Source organism: Diabrotica undecimpunctata, chromosome 9 (assembly GCF_040954645.1).
Source record: "Diabrotica undecimpunctata isolate CICGRU chromosome 9, icDiaUnde3, whole genome shotgun sequence".
Taxonomy (NCBI): Eukaryota; Metazoa; Arthropoda; class Insecta; order Coleoptera; family Chrysomelidae; genus Diabrotica; species Diabrotica undecimpunctata.
In genome coordinates this window covers 25,916,634-25,943,720 of record NC_092811.1, presented here as the reverse complement: position 1 = coordinate 25,943,720, position 27,087 = coordinate 25,916,634, and the positions used below count along the sequence as shown (strand labels likewise).

The window sequence follows — 27,087 nt, the reverse complement described above, 5'->3', positions numbered from 1 at the left end:
TGGCACAAATTCAACTGTATGCAGTAAGTGTCAGGTCAGTAAACTATAGACAGCCGCTGTCGCAAGTACGTTATCCCGTCCCTCCTCAAATGCTAAACAAGTGCAGAGAGAACGAACGCATATAATTTTTATTCGAATGTAGTGATTTATTTGGCAATGTAAAGATTTTTTTGCCGGCACTGTAAATAAGGTCGTGGTTCTTCTGATGAAGTTTTGTGTCTTTCCAAATCATCCTTTTCTTGTATTATCCACATCTATACAAAATTTATGTATTCTGCTTGTTTCCTGTAGTACTTTGATCCGGTTTTTACAGCATCTATTACCATCAACAAGGACAAAACGATCTCTAGAATAATTTATGCTTATTTTACGTCAAAGCTTGCGTTCAAAGACAACTTTATCTCCTCGTAAACACAGTTTTAATTTTATGGTTTTATTCAAAAATTGTCCTGATTATTCTCGTAAATATGTACGTGTCGGTGCCATAAAGAAGCTGTGTTTGTTTTAATTACATTTTATTTTGTTTGTCACTTAAGTGGGTGTATGGATATTGAGTATTACCGATAACAAAATAAAAAAAAAACGCCTAAAGTCCGTTGTTTTTGTTAATAAATATATGGAAATCAGATTCCTTATTTATAAAAGATTTATACAAGTATCTAATTAACGTCATACAGTATTTCAATAAATAAAAGGGTTGATGCTCAGGTTTTCCGACAAGCAAAACAAATGTTTATTATAAAAAAATAAATACATTGTTCAAAACAATACGTTCTAAGCACGTACACATTTAAAACATCAAACTTTCCATCACTGAAGTCAAATAGCTCCTAAACAAGCAAGCAAGCAATTTAAGTAAACCCAGCCCGTGAGACATGTTCACTCCTAAGAATTACGTTCGGGTGTAACAACTCATTGGAGCGAGGTGTATTAACTCGAGTTAAAAACAGGAGTCACTCCACCGCGCTCAAATGCTCCAGACCATCCCTTTCCTCCCTATAGCACTCTGATACGCGATATGGGCACAACTATCAGCCAAATGCTCTTTATGTGGGAGTCCTGGGTAATAGAATTCTAACATGGTTCCCTAACCGATTTAAACTCAGGACAGCGTTACGCGATTTGTTCCTGATATCCCCTAATAAGTCTTAAACGTTAGATAAAAAGCGATTAAATACTTATTTATTTATGTCCATCCATCCATCCAATGGCGCTACAGCCCAAATCGGGCCTTGGCCTCCTTCAACAGGCTTCTCCAACCATCTCTATTTACCGCTGTTCTTTTCCATGAACGCGTTCCCAGGCAGTTCCTGGCATCCTCATCGACTTCATCTTCCCATCTCTTTTTAGGTCTTCCAACAGGTCTTTTTCCCTGCATTCTTGCATTTAATAATTTTCTGGGGATTCTATTCTCATGCATGCGGACCACGTGCCCTGCCCATCGTAATCTCTGCAGTTTAGTATGTTGTGCTAGAGGTGGTTCGCTATATTGCTCGTATATTTCTCTATTGTACCTAATTCGCCAGTTGTTGTTTTCACTTATTGGGCCCAGGATCCTACGTAATATTTTTCTTTCAAACACATCTAATGCATTGGCAGATTTCTGTGTCACCACCCATGTTTCGCAACCATAACTTACTATGGGCCTGATTATTGTTTTATAGACCCGGAGTTTTGTTTTCCGGTGTACGTCTCGCGATTTGAATATGTGGCCCATCGCGAAATAGGCTTTATTTGCCAGCACAAGCCTTCTATTTATTTCCGGTTCTTCTTCATTGCTTGCGACCAGATCCATTCCTAGGTATGTGAATCTATTTACATGTTCTATATCGTCAATAAAGTGTTGTTGCACCGGTCTATTTGATCTGGTTTGTATGAGTAGTTTTGTTTTATTTGTATTTATTGCTAGCCCTACTGCTTCTGCACTCTGTTTCAACTCAACGTAGGTTTCTTCCGCTGCATTCATTGTTCTGCTCATTATGTTTATGTCATCTGCGTATGCTGCTAATTGGGTAGACTTGTTTGTAAGTATGTTATTTCCGCTCACCGTCAACCGTCTAATTACATATTCCAGAACAAGATTAAAGAGCGTTGGAGCTAGTCCGTCGCCTTGTTTCAGTCCTTGCGTTATCGTAAACGCATCAGTGATCTGTCCCTGAATACATACCTGTGCTTCTGTTTCTGTCATTGTCATTTGCACTAGTCGTATTAATTTTGATGGTATGCCAAATTCTTTCAGTATATTAGGTAGAATTGTTCTATCTATTGAATCATAGGCTTGTTTAAAATCTACAAAGAGATTGTAAACGTCCATGTCATATTCCCATGCTTTGGCTAGTATTTGTTTAACTGTAAATAGTTGGTCAATGGTAGATCTATTTTGCCTAAACCCTGCTTGATATTCCCCGATGATTTTTTCCGTGAGAGGTTGTAGTCTTCGATTAATGATGTTTGTGAGTATTTTGTATCCCGAACAAAGTAAAGAGATGCCTCTATAATTCTGACACAACAGTTTGTCTCCTTTTTTATGAATAGGGCAGATTATACTTTTCTTCCATTGTTGGGGAATTTCTTCTTCTATCCATATCTCTCGTATTAGCTGGTACATCTGTTGTGTCAAATTCCTTCCTCCTTGCTTGAGTAGTTCTGCCGGTATTTTATCTATTCCCGGTGCTTTATGGCTTTTTTGTATGTGGATTGCCGTTTGGACCTCCTCTAGCGTTGGGGGTCTAGTTAATTCATTTTCTTCTCCATCTTTCCCCAGTTCTTGTTGTTGTACCTCCTGTCGTGCCTGCTGCTATTTATTTATGTACGTGCCATAAATGATAATAGTGAATAAGAGGTAAAAATATTCTTGGAGTATCAAGCTGTTGTCAAGATCAGGAGATTACCTAATTCTTTCAGTAAGCCTGAAAGTGTACCAGGATTTTTTGCGTTCCCTAAATAATCAGTGGTATCTGTAATTAGCCACTAGTAATGTTTCAAGTGAGCTCTTCAAAGCATTTACCAATTTCGGGTGGTATTGGTTCTCCCTTACCAATAATAACGCTTGGACCATAGGACCTAATAATTTCATAATACTTACCTATTCTCCTTTCTCGGGCTACTGATAATCCTTGGAGTAGCGATATTTTCAGAACGATTTCCGAAGTGGAAAAAATAAACTTATTTTAAAGTAAAATTGTCCCAATAAAAATGTAAATTGGGTTTTTGATATTTTTCTCTTGTCCTTATTTCTTGTCGTGGTCGATTTCACATTACCAGTCCCTTTCAGAGGCTTCAAAATGTTTCTTTAAGCAGTCTTCGTTTTTTACGATTGGTAGGTTGCTAACCTTGCCAGTCACCCTCCACATTTATCCCTCCCCGCAATTATCCCAGGCAGTGTTGTATTATTTTATTTGTGACTGTATATGACAACAATGATGGACAGTCTTGTGAGATATACAGAGAAACGATTACCCAAGGTAATTTGGGCTGAATAACAGAAACATTTAACTTTTGTTTATTCTATTCTAAGAGACACTAATTGTTTTTTTTTTTAAGATTTTTTAGGACGCATATTATAACATTATACAGGATCTCATAAAAGTAACTGCTTTCTGAATTAAATCGAATTTAAAATAATAAAATATTTTTTAATCGTTACAGTGTAAACTGACATAATACATAAGCAGTTGACTGTTTTCAAGATTAAATATCTCTTTATGGATCCTGTGTTTGATATCCTCCTAAGTGCCTTCTCTGTTGAGGTTGGCGATCAATATGGCAAATTTCTCTCTGTTCTGGGCTTGATGAATTAATTCATTTCCTTTTGTGTAGGTCCAATCTCTGATGTTTCGTAGCCAAGATTTTTCTTTCGTCCTATGCCCCTTTTACCTTCAATCTTGCCTTCTAATATTACCTGGAGCTGCTCAAATTCCCTATGACGCATTATGTGTCCTACATATGACGTCTTTCTAATTTTGATAGTATTGACCAGATGAGGGCGTGTGTTCATTGCTCTCAGTACTTCTTCATTCGTAGTTCTGCTGGTCCAGCTTATTCTTAGCATTCGGCGGTACATCCACATTTCAGTATGTATTAGTATTAGTATTTCAGTGTGGTTCCAGTATGTATTACTTATGATAGCTATGTCGTGTCCGTCCAACCCTACTTCTTTTAGCACCTCTATCAATTTTCCGTGTTTGATGCGGTCAAAAGCCTTTCTATAATCGACAAAGCACACATACAGCCGTTTTTGAACCTCAAGATACCTTTCTGCCATCAGTGTCAATCCCATAATTGCTTCTCTAGTGCCTGCACCCTTTCTAAAGCCATATTGAGAACGACTCGGGTATCCTTCACACTTATTTTGAATTCGGTTATAAATAATTCGCATAAAAATCTTAGCGGCATGACTCATTAGGGATACAGTTCGATGGTCTTCACATTTCCTTGCTTTTTGTTTTTTAGGAAGAGCTATATATATATTGTTGTAGAGGGATGTTAATTTCCTGACAGCATTATCACTTAGGTGTTTAAAATGTTCGGCTGTTATTAGGTCTTTGCCGTGTTTGATATATTCGATGTATTCTATGTCTTTTTTAAATTTTTCTTGTGTTTATTTTTAAATTTTACAAATTGCTTACCTCATCATGAACCCTGCTCTTTTATTTGAACTGAGGACCGGCTGTCCTGTTGTAAACCTACTTGATCCAACCAAAGCAAATTTTTAAACATTTAATATTTACTGTTAACCTCGCCTTACCAAATTTGATTTAAATTATTTTGATGAAAAATGGCAAACGAAGGCAAGTAGTTATCATTTGACTGTAGACCTAGATTAGTAACACTCTAACATATAAATTTATCTAATAGGGCTCTAATGCTCAATCAAAAGAAAAAAAGTGAAAGCAAAAACCGTTTTTTTGTTGACCAATGATTTGACTATTGACAAATTTATTCCGTCCTCGTCGGTGATCGTTATTGAATGTTCGACTGTATAAATTGTTGTGTAGGTCTGCTAGTAAAACCTTATTAATCTTGTTTTGTGCTGCTAGATTCACACTATGCCATACAACGCCATTTGTCTTGCGTTTACTGTAGCAATATTATTTCCTGAATGTCACTACCAAATATACCGCACATTTCCCTCAGCCCGTGACCTTTATTATTTGATCCGGACGCGATCAATTTCCTCGTGTCAATGATCGATCGGTTCCAATCTAATTATTCCCGCAAATAAAAAACAAATTACTGCCGAATTTAGGGACTAATTCTGATGTAAAGAACTGCTAACTTATGTAATTAGCGAACAGATGGCTCACAACTCTCAATTCGAGTTCCGTTTCGGCACACCGGGAAGTTAAGTTCATTTGCATTTTAATTAGAACTGTCTTTGGAAGTTAGCCGTCTTTGGGTAACTCTAAATTAGAAGTTACAATCCAGATGCAAACTGGATCGGCCGAATAGACTTCGGTAGGTGTATTTAACCTGTTAGTCATTATCAATTATCATTATAACTATGTTAGCTATAAGTAAGAAACATAGGTAGCACATATGATAGTATTAACCTGTTTGCATATTTATTGAACAAAAACAACCTAAATTATTACAATATTTTACTATAACACTAATATTTTGTTAAGCCGCCCTTGGCCACTCTCCTAGGCATGCTGTTATGCATTTTCTTGCGATTTCTTTTATATTTTCTGTGTGATTCCAATGAACAATGATTTTCTATCAACTGAACCTTGTTGGTAATTATTTCCTCTTTTTAGGTACTCCCAGACATTTTCAATAGGGTTCATGTCTGGTGAGTTGCTGGGCTATGGTAAGAGAGGAATTTCTTGTTCTAACAAAAACTTTTTAATACTTTCAGCCGTATGGCAAGGTGCTCCATCATGCATAAATATCTTATCTCTCTGGCTGTTACCAAACCATTCGTTCACTTGTGGAACCAATCTTGTCTGCAAAACCCCTTTACATTGGTCTTATCGCGTGGTTTCTTCTACGACATACAAACGTCCCATACCTTTGCCACTAATCACCGACCATATCATTACTGAGGTGGGATGGTTAATTTTATTAATTACACACACCTTTTCATATTTTTCCCCAGGACGTCTTCGGACAAACTGTAAATGTGAATAACAATAATTATAAAGTGCGAAAATAAAATTATTTGTAATTATTCACCTTACGCCAATCGTCAATAATAGACCAGTCTTTATAGATCTTGGCCCAAGCTATGCGTTTTTTGAGTATTTGTCGTACTTTTTGTAGCCTCTTAACAGACCTGCGACATTTAAAGCCCGTGCCGTACAACTTTCGGCGTACAATTGGACATACTTTGAACAGTGCGATTGAAATAAAAAAAACTGAAATTTTTATGGCGAGTCTAATAAATTGAGCAGGGACTGTAAATATATTAAAAATTGCTATATTGAATACTTATACTTTTGATTTAAATATTGTTCTATAAGTGAAATATATCATTCATATTATGATGATATTTTATGATTCATATGATATTGTTTTGTTATATAAAATTCATATTATTATTATTATCCAGATTTAGCCATACGGCTCACACTCCCTCTAAGGGAAAAATTCACTCATCCCAGATACCTACGGTATCAAAAGGATTGAGCTCTGGTGGGACTCTTTCCGTGTTATCGAGCCCTAGGTGACTTGGTATGTTGGAGTATCTCCCAAAAATTTTCGTACAGATCTGGACGTCGCGAGGAGTACAGCTTTCTGTAGAAGGCCTTATAGGGATGTTCATTTAAACCCAGCTGTTTCATGTTCTCTATGAGGTTTTTGGGAATAACACCAGTGGTGTTACCACCAGTGGTAGTGTCACTACCAGTGGTAGATAGAATAATGGGTACTGTCTGGGTACTTTCCATTCTCCAGATTTGTATTTCTAGATTTCTGTACTTGGCGATCTTTTCATTGTATTTAACACGTAAATTATTGGTGTTGGGTATCGCCACATCAATAAGTGTTTTTTTCCTAGTAAGTTTATTAACTAGTATGAGATCCGGTCTATTATGCGCCACTGGTTGGTCTGTGAGCACAGTGCGGTCCCAGTATAGCTTGTAGTTGTCATTTTCAAGCAATCTGTCAGGAACGTATTGATAATAAGGAAGATGCTCGGTTTGGAGAAGTCAGCTAGTTATTGGTGGATAATCTTTCCTACTGAGTCATGGCGTTCTTTATAATCAGTACCGACAAATGCCTGGCAGCCACCGATAAGATGTTGGATGGTTTCTTGTGCTTGACATCCATATCGGCATTTGTCATTTTGGACTTGAGGATCTTTAATAATACATTTCAGGTATTTTTTTGTTGGAATAACCTGATCCTAAATGGCAAGTAGGAAACCCTCAGTCTCGGGAAACATCTTTCTTTTCTATTATTATTATTATATTTAATGATATATTTTCACGGTTTTTATAAGATTCGTTTTAAGGTCCTTTTCGTTTGGTGGTATTTGGTGGTTTCGTAAGTGGTTTTTTAACAGCATGTTCAAGTTTATTTCCAAACTTCTGATAATGTAATTAAATTTTACAAAATCAGTTTGCAATCTTGCTTCCGGAAATAATTGTCATGCGTCATCAAACGCAAGCAACTATATAAAAAGTGTTAAGGTTAGCAATATTTGATAACTTTTAATTTATTATTATAATTTATTTTGGAAAATTATATTCTTCATTCATTGTCATGCAATAAAACTAGGACACTTTTTATTTATGTTAATCTAACTTTAATTCGTCATTGTCACTTAACACAACCTTCAAACCTTATATCAGTAATTTTAAATTGGGGTTAATATTTAGATTAAAATACAGTAAAAACAATGAATTATTTCTGCACATTTGACTCTAGATACCAGAAAATATTGCTTCGGACTTCTTTTTTTGTTTCTTAGTTGGAATTGCATCATACTCTTCTTCCGTTTCGTGGCGTATACTCTATTAAACCTGAGCCTTCATAGGGTTTGAAGAAATATTATATACCTAGACAGAACAATCCGAAAGAAAGTTGAACAACCATGGCAGCTTTCCCATAATTGCAACTCATTATTAATGCAGAAACATGACTAATGAGTTTTCTGAGAATTTTGTGCTCAAAGTTGGAATAAAAAATCATGCAGAAACAAAAAAATGTATTGTATTTTTCTTTATGCTATTGTTGAGCAGATCACTTCAAATTTTACAGACCAAACGTGAAGTTTATATTTTTTTACATTTATTCACTACTTATCATTTTTTTGCACTGGATTCTTTTTACTAATGCCAACTTTTGGCAAAGGCAAAAGGCAAAAAATATGGAGAAATAAAAATATCGGGAAAGAAATGAAGGGCAGAATTTACAAAACAGTCATCAGATCAATAATGACATACGCGGCAGAAACACGACCTAACACAGAGGACAACAATGATGTTAGAAACAGCAGAGATGAAAAGACTTAAAAAAATTGATGGTAAGACACTATGGGACAGAGCTAGAAGTACAGAGATACGACGTAGATGCACGGTGGAGAACATCAAGCATTGGGTAAGAAATAGAAGAGTAAAGTGGAACGATCATATACACTGAATGACAACAAAAAGAAGTAGTAAAGATGGCAAGAGACGGTTCTCCAACAGGAAGACGATTAGTAGGAAGACCACGAAAACGATGGAACGACAACTTACTGGAGGCACATTGAAAAACAGACAGAGGCATGTCTACATAAGAAGAGGAAGGAGAAGATAATTACTTCCAAGTATTTAAATTGTTGAGAACTCTTTCAGAAGTGTGGTTCTCTATCTTCATTTCTTCACTCTCTTCTAGAGCAGATTAGATATTTTGTTTTTCCTTCGTTCATTTCTGACCTCTTTTCCATGATTCATTTGCCAGGATTGTTAATGCTTTTTTAATCTTTCCTAATATCTTCCCATAAGAAGTATGTCATCTGCATATGCTACTGTTTGTGTTAAGGAAGTGGGCTATAGTTCCTTTAATTTCGCTGGCCTTGACTGTTCCTTCTACTGCTATGTTAAATAGTGTGATTGACAGAGAATTGCCTTGTCGCACTCCTGTTTCTATTGCAATAATTGTGTTTGTGCTACCATCTTCTGTTGTTATTTTAGCTCGGGATTCATCCATATTCAGTGTAGTTAACTTAATTAGCTTTGCCGGTATATCTTGATTTTTTATTTAATTAAATAGTTTATTTCTTCTAATACTGTCAAAGGCTTTTTTGAAGTCTACGAAGAGGGTGTGGTATTTCTAGATTATTTATGTAAGTAATTATGTGAATCGCATATGTAGTGGATTTGTCTTCCTTGAGTTCTGGCCGGTAGTCCCCAATTTTTTTGTCTGTGCATTGAGTGGGATTTATTCATATATATATATATATATATATATATATATATATATATATATATATATATATATATATATATATATATATATATATATATATATATATATATATATATCAAAAAAATATTGCTATGCAAACTAAGTACACGCTTCTTATATTCGCTTCTTAATACAATACCTCCCATCTGATATTTCTTTGTATTTTAAGCTTATAATAGTGACTCTCTTAAAAAATATATATATCTACGTTCCTGAAAAATATCTATACTTATATTTAATCTTTTTGTAGCAGGGAATGAAGAAAAAAGAAAATAAATTGAATTTCATGGGGATTACGTTTAGCTGCGTAAGAATGACAAAAGAAGATAACTGCTGGCCGTATCGTCAATAATTTTTTACGAGATAAAAATCTTCCGAACCATCAAACCGTTTTAATGTTTGTTTTATATCTCCATTTTCAAGAAATAACTTTCTGTGTGTTGTTTTTATTACAAGAAATAAAATTAAAATGCGCAATCGGCAATACATTAGCTTCCATTTTGATTATCAGAATGGAACTTGAACCATTAATTTAGTAATCTTTTATTATCCTAGTTTATTGAACGTACATTAGCATTCGGCACAGTTAATGAGGTTTCTGGTTTAAAATGAATACGGTTGCCCATAATATTTGGTCCGTTTTCATATTCGGTATTGCGAAAAGTGATTATTGTCGTCCTTATTATATTTTACTGTTAGATATTACAAAATTCATGCCTTGAATATTAATTTTTGCTAAACATTGTAATAAAATAGTTCTTAGGTACCAAACACTTTCATATTTTGTGTTTCAACGTATTTTACAGTACATTTACGCATATTTTGATCTAAATTTTTTAATTTCCTCAGGTTTTTTTCTGTTGTAACACGTTTTCAAGCAAATAAGCCAACTTCCCGATGAGCTAGACTTGAAAGTTTAGTCCATGTTCAATTCGACTTCTTCTTTATAAAGTCTTCATCGGGGCTTCCAGTATCTTAAGTTACAAAACCCCCAGATCACTTTGCTTGTATACTGTTAACTACACGACTAGATGTTGTGCACATCTATAGCATACTTCTAATTTAAATAATTCTTAAAGCTCTTTTTTGAGTATCTCTTCTTCTACTTTATTGGTTCTTTCTTTTTCTATTTCTTCATTGTAGTCTTTCATTAAAAGTGAAAGAAATAATTCTAACAAACCTTGTTCATCCTTCTTCAGTATTAATAATAATGGTTATAATCAAACGACGACCTTTACCAGTTGAAAATGTTAATCCAGTAAATATTTTGAAGCTGTTTATCGTGCCAAACTTCATTATTAAGGTAGAAAATAATAGTACCTTATCTTTTTAGTTGTCAAATTTCTCCTAAGTATCGCCTCCACCAACAAGTTCTTCTTTCTCTATATATATGTAAACACAGATTTTCCATCGTTCTTCTCCCAAACGAAGTCTGCTTTCTTTTTTAACAATTTGTCTCATATATTTTTGGCAACATATCCGAACAATGGAATACTGCTAACACAATACTAATACACAAAAAGGGAGACACCACAGTCCTGAATAATTATCGACCAATTTCACTTCTTTCACAACTTTACAAAACCTTTACAAAGATTATTACAAACAGGTTAACAATTAAATTGGACTCATATCAACCAGTAGAACAAGCCGGATTTAGGAAAGGGTACAGCATCTGTGACCATCTATATACTTTGAAAATCCTAATAAAAAAGACTAACGAATACAATCTCCCATTATGTGTGGCTTTTATAGATTATGAAAAAGCTTTTGATAACGTAGAACTGTGGGCAATAGAAGAAGCATTAGTCAACAACCGGATCGACTCCAGGTACAGCTGGATAGCTGAAATCTTATAATCCAGGATAAGCTGAAATATTAGGACGTTGGGTAATGGAATCGAAACAAGACCAGTAAAAATCAACCGAGGCGTAAGACAAGGAGACACAATATCTCCAAAATTATTTACAGCTGCCCTAGAAGATATCGTTAAGTCAATAGACTGGAAAAATAAGGGAATTCCTATTAACGGAAGATACTTGAACCATCACAGATACGCAGATGATGTAGTACTAATAGCCGACACGTGGAATGCACTGAATACGATGATTGAGGAGCTACACACAGAATCCCTAAAAAAGGACTGAAAATGAATTTCAGCAAAACTAAACTAATGTCGAAACAAAGATGACAAAAATATAATAAACATTCAAGGGACAGAGATAGAACACGTAGATGAATATACATATCTGGGTCAAAATGTCAGTAAGCAAAGAAAATCAGACTACCGAAATAAGCAGACGTGTAAAAATGGGATGGGCAGGATTCGAAAGACTCTCATGCGTACTTAAAAATAAAAATATACCTCAAAGACGGCGAACCAAGGTGTTTAATTCCTTTATCCTACCTGTACTTACATATGGAGCTCAAACCTGGACATTCACTAAAATAAACATGTAGAAGATCAGAAAAACTCAGAGAGCTATGGGGCGACAAATGCTGGATATCTCACTCAAAAACCATAAAACCAATGAAGACATTCGTAATAGAACAAAAGTAAAAGATGCTGTCGAACAGGCAACTAAACTGAAATGGAAATGGGCTGGACATAACGAACGTCTTAAGGATGGCCGATGGAATAAAGAAATCGGGAATTGGCGGCCATATGAAGCCTAAAGACCACGAGGAAGACCGCAAATGCGCTGGAGCGACGATATTAAAAGAACTGCAGGACCAATATGGAAACGTCTTACAAACAACATAAATGAATGGCGAGAACTTTAGAAGTCTATATTTGCTGGCCTATAGGCCAGCAATCCGAATAGAGAGGGCTTAAAAAAAATTTTGGCAACGTTTCATCACTATGAATGTCTGCTAAAAGTTTGTCCAAAGTAGTTATCTTCTTTTGAAAATAAACCATTCTTCTGGTGTTAACGTTTTCGGTGAGTCTCCTTGTTTCTAGTTCCTTGATTTAGTTGTTTTAAAAGTCTATAAACTGTTGCTTTTTCATCTCCGGTCATGATTGTGCAACGAAATTGTTAGTGATCCTTCATGAATCGATTATATATTTCATGACTGTATGAAAAATGTTATACTTAAATAATTTTATTTATATGTATCTTATTCCCATGTTATTAAAACAGTCTCCCTCCCACCTTGCTGATTTACGGCATAACCAACTGGGGAAATCTCTTCCTAGTTTATTCGCTTTCATAAAAACTTTTCTCATGCATCACTTACCAACTTTATTAGAAGTAAATCCCCCAAACGAGTAATTTCATATTTTGGAGTTTTAAATTTGGATCCGTATCCAACGTTGTTGTGCTTCATTTTAAAAAGTTTACACCCTCTTAACCACACAAGATTTCGAATTCAACAATGGCAGCGAACTGAAGTATTCGTTCAAACACTTGACGCTCGATACAGCTTTTGTTTTAAATTTTTATTTCCATGACGCTACAATTTCTCTGCTCCTTACGAAAAATCTCAATTGTCTCATTCACAAGAATCATTTGTAATGAAAAGAAAGCGGATGCTTCGTGACTTTTTTGTTGTTCAATATATGCGTTCCTAGATACGAAACGTATACATTTACTTAAATGATTCATTATTGTCTAACAAGAATTGAAATCGCGTTTGACACTTTGTAGTTCAAGTAAGCTGGTATATATAATAGGGTTGGGACATTCGACGATGACTTGTTAACAAAAGTACAAATAAAATCACTAGTTTAAAAGTAGTTCGGTTAGAAGGAGGCTGTTTCGGAACTAATATAAAAGAGTTACAGTTTTAAATACGCGGATTTTTTGCATCGGATTACAATGCTATCTTTACTCGATTAGTTTTAAAAAAGAGCTAAAGAGCTTGCAAATATATTTTAATAAATATTTACATTTCATTCCTTAATTTATAAATATTCCGAATATATAGGCTTTCACATTTATTGTAATTGGGCCTTTCCAGACTTTTGGTCCTCTGTATATAGTGTAGTAAAAAATTAGAATAAGTTTAAATAAATGAGTTAAAAACGATATTTATTTTGGAAAAATGCTTAAAAGAAGTACTTTATTGTTATACTACTAAATTAATTTGCCATGAATGAGTAGCAATAAATATACAATACACATATTTCTAAAGACAACTGTAATTTTAATCCAATTATACTACGAATATTATCGGTTTTTAGTCACTGATTTTTCATTAAGTTCATCCTCATTTAATATTCGATAATGAGAGAAGATTAGACTTTGATGTTATTGTTTACACTTCGATAAACTTCTGAATTTTTCTAAGAAACTAAATATAATTTTCAAACAAGTATTTAATCATTTATCGACTTATAAAATAAATAGTTTAGTCAGCAAAAGAAAATGTTTTTTGAGAAGTATCCTAAACAGCTTGTTATCAAAACTAAAATGTTTTGAAAATTTGAGCAACATTGAAAAATTCTTATTTTGGATTCCAACCAAATACTGATGATCTGATGTGGCATCTTGCGTACTAACCTGTCATCATATTGTAATAACCCTTGAACACGTGAGTTTATTGTAATAGATTTCGCAACTATCTTGAAGCCTAGTATGATAAATATTAACTATCTAGAATCTGAAAGGCAAGGGGTGGTTTGATCTACGAGATTATTCATCTCATCTGCAAAGCAGAGTACCAAAGATGACAAAAGAACTGGACTATAGCCGAGAAAAGAGCATTCGTTTTTATCGCTTGGACAGCTTAGATCAAATTTCCAGTCATTTACATCTCAGACAAATAAGCTACTATCGTTCAGTAGTTGGTAAGCAGAACCATTAACACATATAAATTATTCTTGCTGTCTATATTTGGCCAAAAATAGTCTATTGTTCGTTAATGTTGTTTTTGTGAGCAAAGCATTGTCTTCTGTCTTATATAAAAATATCTGATGATGATGGCTGTTTGCAGCTTAAGTCTCTATGAACCAGCCCCGTTGTATGCAGTTGTCTCTTGACTGACGCATGTTCAGTAAAGTACGATATTCTGAGCAGATTCCTGCTTTTTTTCCGCATTACTTGAGTCCTATTAGCACATCGATCCGATATACAGTTTGCCACGTATCTGACCAGGTATATTATCGCAGTGGGAGTGTTGTTGGCTTCGGCTCCAGGTTTCTTTTCATTAGGCGATGCTTTTTGACACTTCCACGTCCGTGCTTATATTGATCCATTTCAGTTTCGAATTTGGTTTCGAAAATTAGTCTACGATTTTATTATCAGATGTCGCTACATTGCGTCTATACGAAGCAATGTTAGAGTTGCTTCCTAAGACAGAAAAGATTTATTTCACGTTCAGAGCGATTGCGAAAGCCGTTCTGATAAGGCCTATTGGGCCGAAATACGTATAAGCGGATGCGCAAGCGCCCTGTACTCCTGTACGTGAAATTAAATCTTAACTGTCTTTTCCTTTTTATTCCGATATATATATATATATATATATATATATATATATATATATATATATATATATATATATATTGATCCATTTCAGTTTTCTTGTTAATTTCTCTTGCATAGTGCAATAATGCAAAAAGCTCTGCTTGAAATACAGAGGTAAATTATCCTAGTAGTATAGAATTGTTTATATTTCCACCAATACTGAATATTTCTGCATCCGACCCTTCTGTAGAATAACTTTGCAGTCTGGGTCAAGTATTTCCTCAGTTCCAGTCCTCTAGTAGGCAAATGCCCACTTAAAAAGATACTTTGAGCCTGTATCTGGGTCTATAATATTCCGTTCTTACCTCTCCCTTGAGGTTATGGTTATGCTAGATCGGGACAGGGCCCATTTATGAGCTCTTCAGACACTTCGACCTCCTAAGACCTCAAAAGGTATTTTGTCTTTGGTATTTTTGAGGCCCAGGCTGCTCTGTCTATGTCTGCTATAATCAGCAAGGGCTTCAAATCTGAGCCCTCTACCGTTCCGAACGTCTAATCTTTTAGTAACCTTGGACCTCACAGAAAACCACAAGTGTCTGTAAGAGTAACTCTCTCATTTGGCTCGGTTGCATAAACACCGAACCCAGGATCTGCCACCTTTGATAGTCAAGTGCCGAACATTTGCATAGCCTGTTTAATACCTTCACAACTGGCCCAGGACTCCTGGAACCTCCGCAAAAGAAGCTTCTTGAGACTACCCCGACCAGTACTGAAAGGCACACCATTCACGGGTTCCAGTCCCACTGACAGAGTGGATGAGCCCTGTCTTGCCATGGCGTCAGGCTCTTTTGTTCCCTTCCACGCCTGTGTCTCGGTACTCATACCAAGTTAACCCTATTGGTTAGCGCAACATCAGCAATTGCTCTCTTGCATTCAAGAACGAGCTTAGAGCTGACTTTGGGCGCTTCCAAATGCTGCTTGACTGTCAGAGCAGATAAAGATGGTCCTGCAAATAGAGATACTCCATTACCTACCTGCTCGTCCATTCTGGACCCATCGTAAACTAGATGAGTCCGCTTCGACGGATCAATGCAGGCTCTCATTCCATTCACTCATCCCGGTCAGGAAATTCAACCAAGAAAGAGGATGAGAACTCAAATTGGGGGGCAATGTTGTCCTGTACCATAGAGAGCACAGAACAACAATCGAAGACCTCTCTTCAGATGTCACATCCTTCCATAATATGATGATGTGCAAAGGAGACGAGTCTAGTGGGGTCTCCATAGCTGTTGCTGGTATGAGCCCCTGTGATTCCAAGGCGCCAAGTCTTTGTATCTTGCTTAGTTTGAGGATGGCACTTTTTTGCTTCACCGTTACTCTTCATACCATTAATGCATAACCAATTGACGCTTGGTCCGTTAAGAAGAATTCATGCAAACCGTAGGCTACAAATCCGTGAACCAAAGTATCATTATGAATAATAGTATCACAATTAATTACAGAAAGGTTTGCAGGCATTAGAAAAATCATTGGAAAATAAGTAATAAGAAGATACATATTGTTTAAAAATATCTAATCATAAAAATATTTGCCAATAAGTTATCATCACTGTTATGTGTTTGTCCTTGGTCCGTTGTTTTGTTTATTGCTGAATTGAATTATTAGGCACGAGAAATTAATGAAATTTTTAAATGTGTTTAAAATCCAAGCAATTTAATTTAAATTAAAATGTTCTTACCTGTGTTCTCAAGGTTTAAGTAATTCATCTTTATAAACAATCCAACTAATCTAAACATTACATAACAAATTGTTTGCTGGGTCTATTATTCGCTCACAAGATCATTTTGTTGTTCGGAAAAGTCAATATACTTTGAACAGTATCTAAAAGATCTTGTTATAGTTGAGAGGATTTGGATTTAAAAATAAAATGCAGCATCAAACCAATAAATTACACCGAAAATAGAAGTTTACCTTCACCTATCTGAACCGCAACTCATTGATGGCGTTGATGATTCAAATGTTATTTTAAAGTTTTATGTAAAATTCGGCAAGTGACGCATTGGTTAGGACTTATTATTCATTATATGTAAATATCTACTTTTGTGTGGTTGACACATACAGTTTATGGCATCATAGAGGAGTGTCCTAACTATAAGAAAGATAATTTAACAAAAAATAATTAAATAAAGTAAACTAACGGCTATAACAACAACATGCAATGACAATAATGAAATTTATCTATCTTCCAATAAAGTCGTCCTAGCAATGCAACTCAAAAATATTTACAAATCATTTTAAAGTCAATATGAATGAATTTTAAAATTAAAATATTAATTGCCTTCTAATTGATTCATTCTTTAACTGGGATACTTCTTCTCTATTTCTGGGTCTATTTCTTCTCTGTTAGTTTAAGTTGGTAACTTTTTAAGTTTGACATGAAATTTTGATATAAAAAAGGAAGTTTTGAGGGAACTTTCTAGCAGGAATTTTGAAATATGTAGGTGTTCGTGATGACGAAGTTCCTTTCTTGTCAAAACTGTGCCAATCACCAATTTGTGTCCTCTAATATTTAGCGTACCCAATCCAAAGTTCCCTACAAAGTCTGTCTTACTGCCTTGTTCTATTTTTGCGTTGAGTCGCCAATTACTATTGTGAGGTCTCTAAATTTTGTAATATCTAGCTCTTGTTTTAATTCATTATCTTCTTCTTCTTAGCCTTCTGTCGTCCATATTTGGACGTAGGTCTTTCCCAACTCCTTCCATCGATCTCTATCCTGAGCAACATATTTCCAATTTGTTCCGGCTATTCTTTTAATATCATCAACACATCTCATCTGTGGTCTTCCTCTTGGTCGTTTACTTTCGTGAGGTCTCCAATGTTGTATTGTAGTATTCCTATACTACACTATACTACTACTAATTCATTATAGAACTGTTCAATTTCCTTTTCTTCTTTGCCGTCAGTTGGAGTACATATCTAAATTATGTTAAACTTAAACTGAGGTATTTGTAATTGAATCACCATGACTCTATCCGATATTGGTAAAAAGCTAATTCATCATGGTTGATGAATGATGATGGTAAAAAGCTAATTACAGATTGCCGGGTGGTCTTGTCAACAATTGTCTCAGCCATAATAGTTTGTGCTAAGGAAATTATTTAATGAAGTGGTTTTCCATTGCCTTCCTCATCGCAGTTTCTCAGCCATGCCTCCATCATTTCACTTAAGCCATTCCAATCAATCAATATTCTTTATTTCATCTGACTTTTACAAGTACATAAAAACAGTTAACATAAAAACATATAACATATACACAAAAACATACAATTTGTTAAAAATATGCCTGCAATTATTCCTCTAACGAATACAAAGTGTTTACCTTAAGTAAGTCCTTAACTGTTCTCTTAAATACATAAATATTTGACTCTTTAACATAATTAAGTAATCCGAATTCTATCTTCTGAGCTTGTAAACCGTACTGACCTAATTGCTTTCCTAAGCCACGAATGTATAGCAGTATAGTAGCCAGTAAAACTTCTTGAGTCCTCCCTCTTAGTATCCAATATTGCACCGGTCCAAGATCGATTCATATACGCCACAACTTGGTAACTGCTTGGTAAATGCTATTTATCATTTCCAGGAATGTTTATAGACCTTCCGGTCTATATTATTAATGTTAGCATTAAGAATTATAATGTAGGGTGTAGACGACGCATTACGGTCTTTTCTAGAGAGAGGCTGAAACTCCTCTTGAAAGAGCTATATTCGCTACTTATTCATACTCAAATTAAAGAATTTTATTGTTTCACTCCTTTGTTTAATCTCTTTAGACGCTGCTTAATTAAAACTTATTTTCACGGTTCTTTACACTCACCCGCCTAATGTTAGTATCAAAACTGTTGAAGATGAGAAACAATTGATTTAACATTAAGTAGTCGAAGAATTCGTATATCTAGAGTACCTTACTTTCCGTGTCCGGAACACCAACAGCTTTAAATTTTGTATTTCCAATGGTTGGCCACATAGATGGCCCTATCATTCGCTATAAATAGGTCTTCTTCTGTGCAGGTCTCTCTCATCTCTGTGCATGATAGTAGATGGTGACTATTCCGAACCGCGCCACAGTCGCAGGTATCGTCCTCCTGGTGTCCCCAATTCTTCAGGTTACCAGCACAACGTGAAACGCCAGTTCTTAGTCTGTTTACCGCTTTCCATGTGGCATACGGCAAATTGTGTCCAGCGGCCATTTCCTCTGATGGGGCAAAATATGTTGTAGCTGACGCTTGCCATTATTCGGCGCGTCTTTGGTTCTTCGAAAAGGTATCGTGATTTTTTCAGAAAGCTTTTCCGAGATTTTAGTCTACTCTACGAGCTGTATCATCCGCGTAAATAAACTGTCTTGTTTGTTGGTTTTTGGGTTGGTCGTTGGTGTAAATATTGTATAACATCGACGCGAGGACACTTTTTTTGATCCTCCACCGACTGTTCTTGGACTAGAGCGTTACGTAGAAGCGTCTATTCTGGAGAAAACATTTCATTAACCTTGTTAGTCAGAAATCCTTTGTAATTTCGTAGAGTTTTACCAGCTGCAGTTGATGGTTAACTGTGTCATAGACGGCAGTCAGGTCTATGAACGCTACTCCTGTTATTTCTTCCCGTTCATATCTAAAGTAGTAATAACAAAATGAAAAAGAAATTCATTCAAAGTAAAGGAGAAAAATGATCTTGAAACACTCAACAATATTTTTATTGTTGTCTCGAGAGTATGCACCAGATAATACTGTCATAGTCAAGACTTAACTACAAATCTGTTATGTGTTTCCATATTTGAAATATCCTGTATTTTAAAACACTTATTTGACCTTTGCCATCTTCATTTATTATAATGCAGATTAACATTTTGAAACACTTGAATGATGTCGTAACTGTTTTACCTAGTCAGTATTTATTTTGAAAGCACTTTTGCACAATTTCTAGCTATTCTCTGTTGTAATTTTTGAGACCGAACAACAAAAACAAATCGTTTAGGTTATGAGAATAAAGTTATGTAATTTAAATTCTCATAAACATCGAAAATTGATGATTTTCTCCGCGATCTGATTTACATTCTTATATCAATTCTCCGACGAGTTCAACAAGTTACGACACGCAATCCTGAAAATGTAACAAGTAAAATTTGCGTTCCGTGTTTCAATTTTTCAAGCAGCTTGTTTGTACGTGTCCTAGTTATTTATTGGTGTGCAACAGTTAGAACAGCTCCCAGAAGTAATTTGGGATATTGAGAAGTATAGAATACAAAAATAATCACAATACTGTAACTCCATGTTCTTTTGGCTACTTCCTGCATACTTCTTAAATGTATTTGACATAACTTTAAGTTTCCTTTTTTTTTGAATATGTATTCCTTCTTCTTTATGTACCTATTTGTGCTTCTTCTTCTTAACGTGCCCCATTCCTAAGGACATTGGTGATCATCATGGCCCATTTGACTCTATCTGCAGCCGTTCTGAAAAGTTCTGTTGACGTTTTCCCACTCCATTGTCTCAGATTCTTCAGCCAGGACATGCGTCTTCTCCTCGGCCCTCTTTTGCCTTCCACCTTCCCTTGTATGACCAGCCGCATCAATTCGTATTTCTCGTTTCTTAGTATGTGACCAAAGTAGCTCAGTTTTCTTTTCTTTATAGTGTTGTGTCATTTGTCATGTGTTGTGTCCAAGATATTTTCCACATTCTTCGATAACACCTATTTGTACATTGTATTAAATCCTGTTTTGTAAATTATTTTTGTTGATCAATCGATCATCAACGCTCTTGCTGAATAACTTGCCCAGTTCCATTTTAGTAGAGACACCCTTAACATTATTCTATCCGTTGCTCTTTCTCTAATTTGTAGTTTACTCACTGTTGTTCTTATGAGTGTTAGGGTTTCTGTACCATAGGTGATCACTGACAGAATACGTTGATCAAATATTTTCTTTTTGCGTCAGTTTGGTATTTTTGCGCTAAAAATATCCTTCATCTTTCAAAGTGTAGCTCAAGCTAGGTTTATTCTTTTCTTGAGTTCGACTGTTTGGTTGTCTTGACTTACTCTGATCTCATTTCCGAAATACTTATAGGAGTCAACTGGCTCGATGTCATTTCCTTCATCTGAGATATATTTGCTGCTTCTTCTTCTTCCTCTTTATAAGCAATTCTGCTTGTTAATTGGTGAATTAATACCTCTATGGAACGTTATCACTCCATCTTTTGCGCGGTCGTCCGATATTTCTTCTGCCGATTGGGGACTTATCTCTTGCTATTTTGACGACAAGGGTTTCCTCCATTTTGCTTATGTGGTTATTCCATTCTTTTTTTTTTCTATTTTGTGTCCATTCACTTATACACTGTACGTTACATTTTCTTCTAATGTCTTCACTTCTCTTTCGATCTTTCAGCGTATTTCCTGTAATTCTCAGTACTCTCATCTCTGTCGTTTTTAGTAGCCTTTGCGTTGTGGCTGTGTCGGGTCTTGTTTCTGAGGCATATGTCATTATTGGTCTTACACTAGCTTTATAAATTCTTGACTTCATCTCAGTGTTAATCTGTCTATTTCGCCATATAGTGTTATTAAGGCATCCTGCCAGTCTATATGCTTTTTATACTTGATCTCCCACTTCTTTGTACAGGTCTCCAAAGCTAGACAGTGTAATTCCCAGGTATTTTATTTCCATTACTTGTTTAATACTGATGCCATCAATTTCTATTTTACGTCTGGTTGGTTCTTTGCTGACTACTATTATTTTAGTTTTCTGATATGAGATTTTAATATTAAATTCTTTTGCTCCTATGTTAAATTTGTGGCCCAGTCTTCGCGGACTATTGTCATCTTGGGCTATCAATATTGCTTCGTCTGCGTAACAGAGTATTTATATTTTTTGTTTTCCCATTCTGTATCCTCTTCCTTTATTAACGCTTTTGATGATTTCATCCACGATCAAATTGAAGAGCATGGGGCTCAATGAATCCCCTTGTCTTATTCCGCTGCCTATTTCTATAGGTTCTGTAAGGTATCCACCTATTCCGACTTTCATTTTGTTGTTTTGGTAGATGTTTTCGATAGTTTTTATAATATTTAGGGGAACTTCTCTATTATACAGAAGATGGATCTTTGAGTTTTACTCTGTGAAACGCGTTCTTTAGGTCAATCAGACATAGAAATGGTGGTCTATTATACTCTAGTGATTTCTCAGTAATTTGCTTTATAACGAATATTGCATCTGTACACGATCTTCCACTAAGAAAACCCTGTTGTTTATCTGCTAAACTTATCCTCTGATTTATTAGCACTTGTAAAATTATTGTTGTAAGTTTTAGCGTAGTATTTAACAAGTTTATACGTCTGTAGTTTTCTGGCTGTATTTTATCTCCTTTTTTGAATAGTAGAATTAGTTCGCTCGTTTTCCATTCTTCCAGTATTTTATTGTGTTTTATAATTTTATTAATGAATGTTGTTAATTGTTCTGTCATTGCTGCTCCACAATATTTCAGTAATTCGTTTGGTATCCCATACCAAAATGAGCGATATATTTGCTGTGGACTAAATTGGTCATAAATTGTGTATGAAGCTCTTGGAGTATTATCTATGATTGTTCAAATGAGAAGGATGTCATCTGCAAACTTAAGATTATTCGTATTTTAACAAAGTTGTAAGAGAGATATTGTCTTGTCGAGCGCCTCTCTTGATACGAAAGGTCCCAGTATCCCCATTAAGTCTTACACAAGCTGTAGCATACTCATATATGTGTTTCATGAGAGATATGTATGACTGGTGTGTTCTAGTGGAGCATTTCACTTTCTTTGACCGTGTCAAACGCTTTTTCAAATTCGACAAAGTCAAGTATCAGGGATCTATTATAGTCAATTGTTTTTATTCAATTAACGACTTTATGGTTTGCAAATGATTATTTGTTCCTTATTTAGCTCTAAAATCCTGCTCGCTCAATAGGATGATAGAAGCCTAGTTTTTGAGTCAACTTATTTTTTTTTTGCTTATTGGCTTTGGCTTGGAACCTTAATTACATATGAATATTACTATTCATTAATACAGGATTGTACAGTGATTCATCAGGGCGGCTTTATTTTAACAAAAAAGACATAACCCACGGTTAGGTATATAAACAACTTCACCACTGAGACGGTGTAACTTCTTTTGAAAGGCATGAGTGATATAATTGTACCAATGCTTTTAATACTGTCTTTCCTCCTGCTTTAACTGCCTCAATAAAGATTTGTTCATCACCAGTTACGTTATTGTTTTTCATTTGGTTTAACGACTTTAAGGCTCCTTTGAGATTTGTCCATTTCGAGTGCTAGCCCTCGCCCCAACACGGTTGACGCGGCGAACTGTGATCGGGCCTTTACCACGAAGCGTGGAGTATCGAGTTATAGTTTAGTTTTACGTGCTAACTTCCGATCTCCTTTGAATCGCGATGATTTACCGACAAATGACGCAACTGGTCCCGCCAATTCTGCCCTATTCAATGGCGCGTGACTGGTAAAATCGGAGCTAAGAGTGACACTCCACTCTCCATTGGATCTCGGCTTTAAACTGTTATATTACCTTTTTAAGTCTTTTGTGACTGCTTTATTAATATTTTTATTGATCTGTCGTAGTATGCGTGCTCATATCGTTTTTGTTCTTAAGTTCTGATATATATTGATATGTATTCTCTTTCTTGTTAAGTAAAGATTACCGTCTTTACTTAAAAACCAAAAAAACACATATCAAACGGAGTCAAATACCTTGGAATTGCATTCCGTTTCACATATCTCTGTTATCTTCGATGAAATCACATTATGTTTTATTGCACGTCATATAGAAACAAACTTTTTTTTCTCTTAACTACATACCAACCATTCGTAATGGAAAAATCCAGTAAAGCAAATAAAATTAATTATAAGATGTACTTAAAAACCACCGAGGCGGCCCACAAACACACCTGACTCAATTCGCATTACTTCACATTCTTTATTTAACAACACAGTAGTGACCTCGACCTTGGCAGGCGTATCAGGAACTAATTAAACCAGTGTACTTTTTAATATAATTGCAATTGCAATTTGTGAAACGCATTTACTCAACTTCTATAGGAAATTAAAAAATCGATATTTCTTAAAAGATTTGTATCTTAAGTAGCTCAATTTGTTATTCTCTTGAGGCAATATCTTGTTTGGAAAATAAAATCATTCGGTACAGCTTTAGATCGGTTTAAGATTGTTATCGATATATCGAAACAAAACTAATACAGTCTTATCTATCTTTACCAATTTAAATATAAAAGTTTGAATAGTGCTTTTAATGTTTATATGCTGTATTTCTGGGACAACTTGCTTTAAAGAAAGCTAATTTTATAATTTTAAATTATTTTTGATAACAGTCCCAATCTAACAACAATAAAATTGACTAGTTGGTGTTGACACCAAGAATTGTTTGGATTCCAGTTATGATTTTCATGATCATTAGATGTCGACTCGACCTAAAAGGTCTATTGTGCCTCACCCTTAGGTTGTTGTCCTTTCAGTCCAATCTTTTTAACAAAGTCTGTTTATTATGGGCTTTGGTGACACTTCTACGAAGTCGTAGGGCTTTTTGCTAGTCCAACGACAAGTTCTGGGCCTATCTTTATTACTTTTTCCGATTCGAATCAAATTCTGAAGACAGTTTTATACTAATTTGGGAGTCAATCCAGTACATTTAATGCCTGAAAGTGTTTAAACGCCGGATTTTAAGATTTATAATGGTAAGTTTCCTGATCCAGGTATTTGCTTCTGGCTAGAACCAGATTGCTTTATTTATTTCTTCCGTGGTTTTTAGTTCAGTTGTTTCTTGTTAGAGCTCTATAGGGTCTCTTCAACTCTTTTTTTGTCGATTAAGTATCGTACCTTTGCTGCCATCTTTTCAACACTTCTACTCTCTCCTTCAAAAGAATTCCATTCTCAGGCTTCTCTGGTTGGCTTGTGACTTAAATGCTTTTCTCTTTTCTAAAACTTTTAATACACTTTCTGTATTCGTATTCTCTGTTCAAGCTTTCCATTTCTTTAATCTCTTTATTGATTTGTTGCCTTTTTATGTTCTTGTTTATCCACTCTCCACTTTCTGCGGTATTCCCAACATCGTTTCTAGTTCTTGTGCTGATCATTCTCAGATACGTTTCATTCTTCTCTTTGGTTATATGTTTGCATTCCCAATCAAACAATTGTTTTACTGCCCTTTGGATATTTCACTTGCTGTCTTCAAAGAATGGTTTTGATATACTCCCATTTTATGTTAATCTCGATGTGACCTGCTTTACATCTATTAATTTACTTTCTAAGCATATTTAAAAGCTTCTTAATTCATTCCACTTATTTACTACATTATATTTGAATATTTTTGATTCAATTGTATATTTTAGGACGTGAGAAAGTGGTTTGAGTCAATGTTAGCGCCTTTGTAACTTCTACAATCTAATATGCTTTACTCATATCTTGCGTCAATCAATGAGTGGTGTTTGTTTTATCCATATTTGAATCAATTAATACGTGGTCTTTTGTTGGAAATAATTATATGCTGTTATATGCTATTATAATTTCCTATTAGTTAGAACCATTTAATTCTCCCATTCTTAATACGCATGTTCTATCTTCTTCTTTAGGTACCGTCTCCTCTAAGGAGGTTGGTAATCATCACAGCTATTTTTACTTTTGAGATTGCAGCTCTGAACATGTCGACGGAACTGCAATTATACCACTTTCTCAGATTGTTGAGCCAGGAGATGCGTCTTCTTCCAATACTTCGTTTTCCCTACATTATGGTTTGTAGCAACACATATTTATCCCCTCTCATAACGTGGCCGAAATATTGTAACTTTCTTATCATGTTCTATGATCTATGATAAAACTAAACTACTAGGTTACTGAATATTTTGCTCACTACAATGCCTTCACCAAAGATGTGCTACGTTTGATGACAGCTGTAGTATATATTTATAACGTTCAACTTCTGAAGAGTTCATATCACTTTTCGTCGTATTTCTTGTCTAGGAGACACATTAACGCTCCCGTGACATACTTTCTCATGTTCCATTCCACAAGAACATTCGATCCATATCATCGATCACCATAATGTCATTCCGGTTTTTGTTGTTTTAGGTCTCGTAACAAATGTTTTCTTACATGATAAGATTGTTGTCCTCGCGACCAATTCCCAAAAAAGCTATTGTCATGTTAAACACATATTTAGTTTTAACTGAAGTAGGTATTAGAATTTCAGCTTTTTAAAAACCAAAACACATTGAAAAATACGGTTTTTAATTCCTAAGCACTAAACGATGCAGTAGATATGGAAATGTACATTGTTGATAAACCTTATACCACTGTTACAATAATTATAGCATTTCCTGTTATTCGAAACAATTAACTTCCCGATAATTGAAAGACAAAAGGTCATTATGAGGTTTATCAGCCTTCGAGATATAAAACACGCACAAAGACTACTTTAAGGTTTGAGTTAAGATAAGGAATGGATATGGATGATTTAATTTATAATCAGTTCCGTAAAAAACATAAGAATTTTAAAATATATCGTAAGATATATATTTTTTAGCTGTTTATGTCGTCGATTTATGAGAGTAAATCTCCTCGTCTTACTCCTTAGTCCTTTAACTTGATCTCAATATGTTAGTGGATCCTCCATTCAATATTTTCGGAAGTTAACAAAATCAAGAAAGCGTTACTCATAAAATATTGCATTAAAGTTCATTCGTTTACCAAATTCCCATCAGTAAATATGAGCACGTGTTGGTATTCGTCGTCTCATTCGTCAAGAGGCTATTAAATATAATTTATTACCTTAATCGAGACAGATTCTGATGTTACAGATCCCAACTTGCCAGCATTTTAAATTCAAATTGTATCGTGTTGATTTTTAAGTTAATATATTGTGTTATATTTATGTTATAGTTATTGTTAAGTTATTTACTGGTCGTGTTATTTTTTAGAGTTTAGTTTAATTGTGATATAATGATTAAATTTCAAGAAATTCTTACACTAACAGTTTCAAAAGTAAATATTTTTAAAAATCATATGATACATAGGTCGTACATCAGTACGACCCTGTTTGGCTTACACGTGGTTCTATTGACGATTGGGAATTTGTAAATTGAATAGGGTTTAGACTGTACTAAAGTAACACTAATTCGCGTCTTCCTCGATTTTTTATTGTTGAATGTTAAATTACAGTTAAACTGAAACTGAAAACAATCCAT

General features: G+C 34.9%; 1 protein-coding gene across 7 annotated transcripts in view; it reads left to right on the top strand.

Annotated features, from left to right (window-relative positions):
• Positions 1-27,087, top strand: part of LOC140449704 (serine/threonine-protein kinase MARK2-like) — a 473,378-nt gene that overhangs the window by 214,625 nt on the left and 231,666 nt on the right. The gene's annotated exons all lie outside the window — the stretch shown is intronic.